Source organism: Candoia aspera, chromosome 2 (genome assembly GCF_035149785.1).
Source record: "Candoia aspera isolate rCanAsp1 chromosome 2, rCanAsp1.hap2, whole genome shotgun sequence".
In the NCBI taxonomy this organism is placed as follows: domain Eukaryota; kingdom Metazoa; phylum Chordata; class Lepidosauria; order Squamata; family Boidae; genus Candoia; species Candoia aspera.
This window is the reverse complement of record NC_086154.1, coordinates 228,126,657-228,136,310: the sequence shown is the minus strand read 5'-3', so window position 1 is coordinate 228,136,310 and position 9,654 is coordinate 228,126,657.

Genomic DNA, 9,654 nt, shown 5'->3' with positions numbered 1-9,654 from the left:
AGCCAATTACTGTTGCCAAAGTGTGCTTCCATGGCCAAATGGCAGCATAAAGTTAAGTCTTCAACCATGCGCAGGGTGTAATCTCTTGTTCAGTAAATGCTGTTTCCAGTGTATACTGGGCTAAAAGCTCTTTACAAAAGCCAGGCATCCTTCAGGGGAGAGTAGGAGTAAGAAGGGAACAGGGAAACAGGGAACTGAGCATGGTGCTGTGCTTTCTTACCTGTTACCTTTGTGCTAAACTCTCATCAGGAGATCTGCTCCATAAAGACACCAGCATGTTTTAAGGACCTTATATTTGTGCTGGCTTGGAAGTGTTGGCAGGAAACGCTTGTTTAATCATATTGCTGTGTTTGCATCTGTTTCAATGGGGCTTGAGACAAATTAGTCCCTGTCTATGCCTGTGCAGCATTTGGATGGCAGCTCAAGGCTCATCTGTGCATTTAGGGTCTTATTGTCTTCCTTCTAAAACCCTGCCTACTGTCACCAGGGCTGTAGCTAAGCATATGATAAAACCCAGGGAGCCGGAACTCCCCTCATGTTCATACCAAGCCTCCTCCTTTTCAGAATGCCGCCAGTGCTGTAAGAAAAGGTTTGTTATGAAGAATTGAGTAGAGATTTTGCATATTTTAAAAACAGCAAGTGATCTGTGACAAAAGGGAAAAATCAGGAAGCGAGTCTCCCACTTTTTTTAAAAAAAGAAATGTAATATTGCTCTGAGCCACACAGCAACTCTCAGCAGATAAAACTGCAGTCTCCTAAAACTGCAGTTTAACATGGAACATGTAGTGGGATAAAGGTGAGGAGGTTGGTCCCCTATTGTCATGTGGCAGGCTGTGTCCAGTCCAGCAATTCAGCCAGAAACAAACTTCTTCAGATCCTGGAGGAGAGAAGAAAAAGCTGAAGTTTTCCTTACAAGCAGAAATACAATGTAATATCGAACAAGGCCTTGGAAAATGTCAGGAGCACCTAGTTAATGAATCACTAATTTGTTTGACATACTCATTTTTTAAAAAATGAAACTGCTGAGTCTGCTTAATCTTTACAGAAGAAAAACTTAAATGTTGATCTTTAAAGACTTAATGGCAACATCCCAGAAAAAAGCTTGAAGATCATATGTTAAATTACATACAATTCCTGGTCAACTCTGTGAATAATGAAGTTTGCACACGCAGAATAGGATAAAGGGTGTTAGAGTGACAGAGAGCCTACTACGTAAGTCATTTGATTCGAAAAATAGCTCTAGATTAGTAGGACACTACTCCAGAGGAACACAGCGTGTGTGTGTGTCTGCTGGGGCACTGTTTCTCATATGAATCTGTTACTTCAAGAATACTAAGCTTATCCTGTTCTATTGGGAAACTGTGTGGGATTTTTATGAGCTGAACCACTTTCTTTCAAGAACTGCCTGGATACTAATCTAATTCCATGCTATTTATGTTCCATGTATTTTATATTTATCATGATTTTCCTTTTCCTTTTCCTTTTCCTTTTCCTCTTTCTTTTTCATTATTTTCTTTTAAGTTAAGGCAGAATTGCTAAAAGCTCAGTTAGGCATGAGAGAATCTCCTTGCATTAATGGGCATGGAATAGGATATGGGGTTTGAGAATCATACTAGGAAATACCCATTGGGGTCTACTATGAATGGAAAAAATGGACATTTACCCAGGAGAATCCTGATTCAGAACATCATTGTTAGTGGTTTCCCAGCTGACTGGAAATATAAAGATAATTTAGAATTCTTTAAATAAAGAAATCTATATTTTGCAGGACTACCTCTCAATTGCAGAGGACCACCCCTTGGAATATAAGCCTGAAACCCAATTAAAGTTTTTTTTTTGTTATGAAGCTATGACATTCCTCATCTCATAAGCATTTTCTTAGTTTTGGTTTAAATAAAATTTTACTAGGATATTGGTTTTTATGTTTTCATTCTTCTATATTTCCTGTCCTACATATTAGTATTTTATTATTTTTATGTAATGCCATCAATAACTTCGTAATCTGCATGGTAAAGCTTGATTAACAAAAGTAATACTGTAATGATAAATTGTTGGCAGAGTGCTAGAAAGCATTTGGCCCAGGAGAGATCAGAAAAGTCACACAGCAGGCATTTCTATAAAAATAATTTTATTTACAGAAAACAAACACATTTAAAGGCTGTTTGCTGAGAGGAGAGATTTCTCTCAGCTGCATATTCTCTGCAAGTCTACACAGAAGGGAAACTGAAACTAAAACAAGTCCAGGCAAGTTCTTCCCCTTAACACATAAAAAGGGAACAATTAAATTCAACCTCTTCACCTGGCCAAAATGATTAGTTACCATAGTAACCTTAATCTGTAGTAGAAAACATATTAACATAAATAATGCTAATGATGAGTTCATACCAATGAGGTTCTATAATGTTCATATGTGACTGTAGACACATGTATTCACTGTTTTCCTACACCAGTCTAGACAATGGGAGTGATCCTGATTTAGCAAAGATAGCAACAGGGACTATACATTGGATTTGGTTAAATCTGGAATCCCATTGGGTTGCTTTTAAGAGATCTTGTGGCTCTCTGACATGAAGCAGCAATTCGTTCATAGTAACTATAACTGAATCTGGACTTTCTTGAAGCTTTTGAGTATTTGATACATATGTACATTTGACACATTTTTTTTTTGAAAAGCTGTAGAAAAGTAGATTACTGTTTTTTAAAAAAATCTGCTATATTATTTCATTAGATTTAAGAGTTGGTAGGAATGAGAGGATTTGAATGACTACCTTCTACTCACAAGCAATAGTTTCCCAAAGACTTTCTAGTCACAACGTTTTTGGAGGATTTATGTCCACACGCTGAAGTCCACTTTGTACTCATAACTGCATTTTTCTCATGAGGGGAAAGATCTGGAGATCTTTGCTGGAGTTTGTGAGATAATTGTTCTTCTTCTTGATTAGGGATATGAATCTCTGAGTTTCTGTCCTACCCAAAAGATGACATCTACCTCAAATATGGCATTCAACTCAAAATTTTGCACATACTCTTTTGTGATTTTGCAAGTTCCTTACAAATTGGCACCTCCAAAATTTAATGGTTGTCTTGGACATTCTGTTGACCTGAAATGATTAGGAACAGGTGGCTTATTTGGAAAACACTTTTATTAAATGGGATGTTTTTGACACGTTCCAATAAATAGCCATTAAAAAAAATGGAGAGTTTATTTTGTGAAATGGAGAGATAACTGCCAGCCAAAGATTCACTAGAAGATGTTCTGATGCAATAGAAGGAAGATTTGTGTGTTTTCTGAGACTGCAAAAGTCAGATTTGTGAATCCTAAGGTGAAATCTGGCAACAAGTTATAAATACCAAGGGTCTTTGGAAGGCAGCTAAGAACAGCAAGTTTAGTCCATCATACAGAAAACTTGTTGTAATAATTCGCAAAGCAGCAAGCTATGTTGTTGGGAAAACAGATTAATGTATACAAGTTTTTACTTCCTAAAGATAGGAACTATAGCATTTTAGAAAATCAATATCTCTAATTTCTATTAATTCCCCTTCAGTCAGGCCTTTTAAATTGAATGAATGAAAAATTTTGCTTATTTTGTTTCTAATTATTCATATTTTCTTTCTAATTGTTAGCTATCTTGAGGTGTTATGAGCAAAAGACATTGTATAAATCAAAATAATAAAAACATTTTAAAATACAAATATTTAAAAATAAATCGTGATGAAGATCTGAAATTTTATAGATATATAACATGCAAATACATGCAAATAATGTAATAATAATAATAACAAAACAATGTAAATAATCTAAATGCATGTAAATGCAAAAGCATGCAAATGCAAGTAGATAAATAGGTACCACTTCAGTGGGATGGTAACAGCGTTCCGTGCCTGTCATGCTGGCCACATGACCGCAGAAGCGTCTTCAGACAGTGCTGGCTTTTTGGCTAAGAAACAGAGATGAACACCACCGCCTAGAGTCAGACATAACTCTGCAGGGGAAACCTTTACCTTTATAGATATATAAGAAGCTTATCTATCTTAGGTCGAAAAATACTGAGGGCAATAACAGCTGATATGAGGTTTAGTGCAGCATAGGATCTGCATTCAAATTCTGGGCATGACACAGAACTGCCTAATCTTTAGCCAGATGGGGAATATTCTTGGAATAGGCATGGGAAGCACAATCTTTGAGCCCCTGAGCAGCTGAGTCTTAAAGCCTTTCCTGGCTTCTGCCCCTTTGCAGAGGTCCATGTTTCATGGATACAGGCCATTTTCTACCTGCCTCTCAGGACCATATGGGCCCTAAGACTCAAATGCAAATGTTGACCCATCAATTTGCAACAAAAATGATCTGTAGAAAGATACATGCATTAACCTAAGCTCCATGATGGACAGATGGATAGGAGGTTGCATGCTTCACAAGGAGGGGCCATGTGAAGGCTCTATTTAAGTAGGCTTGAGGTGGATCAAAGCTAAATCCACTGGCTTCAGGTTTGCCCACCCAGTCTTTTCCCCATGATGAGCCACTCAGTTCCTCAGGTGGCTCTTTCTGGCACGCTGGGTAGTTACCTCCTTCCAGCTAAGTACTTGGAGCTTATTCATTAGTTTAGCCCTTCAGCCTATTGATTTTTTCAAACAATAGTAGTAGGGGGTAGCAAACTGAATAAGAAGAATGGCATAGGGGAGTAGAAAGGGTTAATTCTTGTCCTTGTTACAATTCCAATCCAAATCTGAATAAATATTAAAGGGCTCCAGATGGAGGATTATCTTGAGGTACACACAATTTAGGAAATTACTGTTTGTCAATAGCACAGACTGATTATGGGAAATATTGCAATTCTGTGCTCTGCTGGAAGAGTACAAAGTGAATTCTATTATTATAGCATTGCTAGAAAGAACAAAGAAAGGATACAATAATAATATAAAATGAAGCAATAGGTGCCAGCCCCAGGTTGCTGCACAGCCAACAAAGATGTGGGTAAGTTCCCTTCAATTAGGGCTACTATATCTGGCCTGCAAAAATCCAGACAACCACTAGATGGCAAGAAAGAGAATCAAAAGCTCTCTGCATCTATCTAATAGTTATCTGGATTTTTTTAAATCTCAGATGTAGTAGCAATGCCTTCCATCCTGTTTCTCCCATAATCGCAAATGTGAGCGAGAGTATGTTTGGCATAGGCACATGTCCTTCTCATCCAATCTATGTCTCCTTAATGTTTGACTGAATTGTGGGATACATTTCCCTTGGCCATAATTTTTGCCTGTAAAATATCAAAATCATAGAGAAATATTTCTTTGCAAGGGGCATCCATTGCTTCATAGAGAACCAATGTTCTCAGTGCTGTCACCTGGGCCACTGTGTTCTTTTAATTTGGAGATGGAAATTTGCTGTTTGTGACATGGTTGCCTGGGCAACCAGGGATGTGCTATTTCATCTTCTTGCCATAACACAGTCTTGGTGGCAGGCAAGTGTCTCATGGCAGGTTTGTGAGCAGTGCGTAAGAGTGTGAGTATGTGTGAGCAATTAGGAGTGTCTTAGTCATAACATAAATATAAATTATATTCAGATCAAGAAAAAACACATATTAGTGAGAGTAGTGATCTTAGTATGGTTTTATTCAGTTTTTGTGCTGTTTTTTAGCTCTGTTAAATGGGAATACTCTAAGTTTAAAAAGCAAAGTGAAAGAACTAGAATTATCCATTTTTAAAATTTAGATTACATAAAAGCATGAATTGGACCTCCACATGGACTTGAAATCCTCACAGCAATCCAGTCCAGACAGACAGCAAGCTCAGTTGTTGAAACAAGCAGAACTGAGTCTTGTTGCACTTTAAAAGTTAACAAATGCACTGGGGGTATCCATGGAGGAAGTAAAAAAAAGATGGACATGCAATCAAAGTCTGCCCCTGTTTATACTGTGTTGCAACAGACATAAAAAGGGACGGGGCTTTGATTGCATGCATGGTCACGGGCACCATCTTGACTTTTTGATCACTCCTTGCAGATACTCCTGAAATGCATTGCAGCATCATTATGCCATAAATGAAGTGGAATCAGACCAAAAGATGATTATGCCATATTTCCTAGCATTAGGTCATAGAGGCTGTTTGCCTACCATTCATCATTGAGATCATTGGCCATTCTGATTGGATGTTAGGGGAACTGGAATACAATAACATGGATAGCCTAAGTTGAGAAAGACTGCTCAATTCAGCAGAGACATAGATTTTATCTTGAAAAATAGACATCCTTCCACAAAATAAAAGACTGAGCAAAGATCCTTCAAAATATGAGGACTGGGTAAACCTTAGTATGCTACTTGTATTTCATAGCAAGGCTACCTACAATATCCAGAGGATCAGTTAGGACAATTTGAAGGCCCACTCAGACTGAAAATCTGATAATTACATGGTCTTGTGCTGAAATGAATACACTTGGCAATGTCGTTCAGAACACATCACCCAAATAATTCAGTGGAAATCCTATATATCCCAAGAGCTAAAGGAATAATGGATTAATACTACCTGAACTCTGCAAATATCAGATTTCAAAAGTGGGAAATTATTTCAGGAATCTGAGGAAGATCTACTATGGGGACCCTTTTGTTTCTGAGACATTAGTGCACATTTCTTTTGTTCAGTTGCCCTTGCTCCTAGGTGGACACATTAATGAAAGTAGTCCAGTGTTTATTATATTTTGATGCAATTCAATGCCATATGTAAATGCATAGTGTTCGAATAGGAAAAATAGGTAACAGAAGCAGCACAAGCACTGTCATAAACCAGAAATAGTACCATGGCAACTGTAGAATTCCAAGATAATAAACTGCAATTTGAGGTTGGTTTCTTTGGAGGAAAAAAAATCTAGTTTCTCTGGAGCTATGCAGGAGGTTTTCCACAGATAGCTCAACTTCCAAACTGAGTTTTTTATTAATTAATTAATGTACAGCAGATTCCAAACAGTTTTATTTCCTCTTCATTTGTGCTATCATTTCAGGATACTTCTAAAAATGTGGTAACTGCAGATACATTTCCATAGCTATGCAAGAATGCAGGTTTCAAAATAAAATGTAGATAATGGGTGGTTACTCACAACCACACTATTATATAGTTGCACAATGTTAAAACAATCTTGGGGATAGAGGAAAACTTCTGAGCAATTTCCACCTGGAAATAAAATCGAAACATAGGGGTAAACCTTGGAAAATTGATTCTATAGCTTTAAAATCAGTGGTAAGAGTTGTAATATTACTTAACAGAAATAGACAGAACTGAAAAATGCATGGAAATTTTGATCATGAGAAGAGCCTCTATAAAAATACTTTGGGAAAATCCAGAACAGAGAGTTGTGTAGAGGGTTAGGGAGTATATCATATGTTGCATAAATAAGCCAGATGTCACAGTACTAGGATAAAATGCTAGTTAGATTAGCCCCTAGCCACCTAATTTTTCAAGTAAGGTTCTTCCAGACTGAAACAATTTGTTTCATTTAGTGATATATCACTCCAGCCTGCCTCTGCAAGGAAAAAATGTGAACATGGAAATCCAAAGCTATGCATGAGAAATATCAGAAAGTGTTAGCAGAGAAAATAGAGATATAGCTTCAACAATAAAATAGCAATTTAGATTTCAATGAGGCACAATTTGAACTTTTAAACTTTATTCGAGATACTATATATAATACTTATACTCTGCCGCAAATCAAATGACTCTCGGTGGTTTAGAGGCTATATAAACCAAAATTAAAACATCCACGTTGAACTTAAAACCAATCCTTGCAATCATAACAATGATAATGACAACCACATCAGCTCCAAGATAAAGACAAAGGCACAAAAACAACAAGGAACAAAGAATAAAATTAAAAACAGAAAGCCAGATGGCATCAGGTATGCATTCAAGTAAAAGCCCTTGAAAACCACAGTTTTTAGAAGTTTATGGAATAGCAGCAAGTAAGAGAACAGTCTGATCTCCATCAGGAGGCTATTCTGAAATACCAGTGCTGCCACAGAAAAGCATTTGGATTATTTGGATTAGCAAAATTTTTTTAAAAATCAATTAAAAAAATTAAATTCTTTTTAAAATTTTCAATTAAAAAATCAATTTCCAATTGAGCATACACAGCAACCTAATCAGTTCTGAAATACCATGATATTACAAATATATTAATAAATCATATTTGAATAAATCAATTCCAGGTATAGAAAACACTGGACTATTACAAATAGATACAACTGAATTGAACAAAAAATCAATTGTATCTATTGAATTCATATTCCAAGAACATTGGGGGAGGGGGATGTCAGGATCTCAGATTTTTCTGGATTATTTCTAGAAATTAGATCCTATCTTTTAAAACTGACTTTAGAGCTTGCTTGGGATGGAAACAATATTGGTTGACTTGGCAGGTGACCTAGACTGAACATTTCCAAAACGATAGAGTTATTTGTCCTGACTCGACCCCAACAGTTAGTATGAAAAAGTCTCATTCTAATCTGTTAATATTCAGAGGCATATCGAAGCTACATCTGGGCCAATATTGAGTCCAATGGAGATGGGAAGAGAGGAGGCTTTCTGTTCAAAAATCAATTTAACTGTAGAGATGGCCAGGCCAGGCATTTCCATTAGCTTTGACCAACTTTGTACAGATAGTCTTTTCCTTATGGGATCACTGGGATTTGGGGAAGTTGTCCGGATCAGTCTCAAATGCTTGACCCTGAAAAGCATAGAAAGTAATGATAAAAATCCAGGTTTATGATTAAAGATTTCTGGAAGCAATGGGCTAGAGTGACTTCCATTAGGAAAAAAAAAATATCTAGGTGGGTTTGAAGTCCTTCTTGTAGTTATTTGGAGATCCAGGATTGATTATTTAAGCACTATTGTCACACAACCCATCCAAGATGGACATGAATTGAAGCAGGCTACCCAGCAGCACAGCATACTGCAGCTAACACAGTCTTCCTTCCTTCAGGTGTGTTGTAACTGCAAGACTCAGAATTCCCTGGAGACTGTAGTTCAAGAGTACCCCATTGGGAAAGACTAGTGTGCTGGATCATGATCATGCTCTCCTCCCCCCCCCCCCCCACAACCTCATAGCAGGTGTCCCCTGACTCAGCCTTCCTGAGAAAATTAGAAATAAAGTCAATTATTCTACTGAAAAAACATCAGCAGCCTGTTAACAGAGGGATAATATTACCATGATGTGTAAATCTACATTTCAAAATTCATTATTACTTTAATCAGACTTCCTCAGGCTTATGACTCTAATGACTCTGGTGACCTTTAAAAAAATGTCAGGTATGTTTGCCAGGTAGATTTTCAGTATTTGAAACATATGCAATTATCATAAAAGTTATGAAAATAGTAGATATTTCTTTGCCGGTTCTGGTCTGGAGAAGATTGTTCTTTGATTCCTTATCTTCAATATGGAAAGAATAGGTCCAACTTAAGATTCTTGGCTTCCTCCAAGGAGCTCTATTAAACTGTTTTTAATAATATTTTTTTAGTTTTGATTGTCTAGAGATGCTACATACATAGATTTCACAGAACATGTAGATACAAAAATTATTGCAATGGATCAGGCTCGTTGCTGGCCTAAACCAAGAATATATGTGAAAATATGATCAGCTGACCTCTGAAAAAGTAGTACCCTTGATTCTG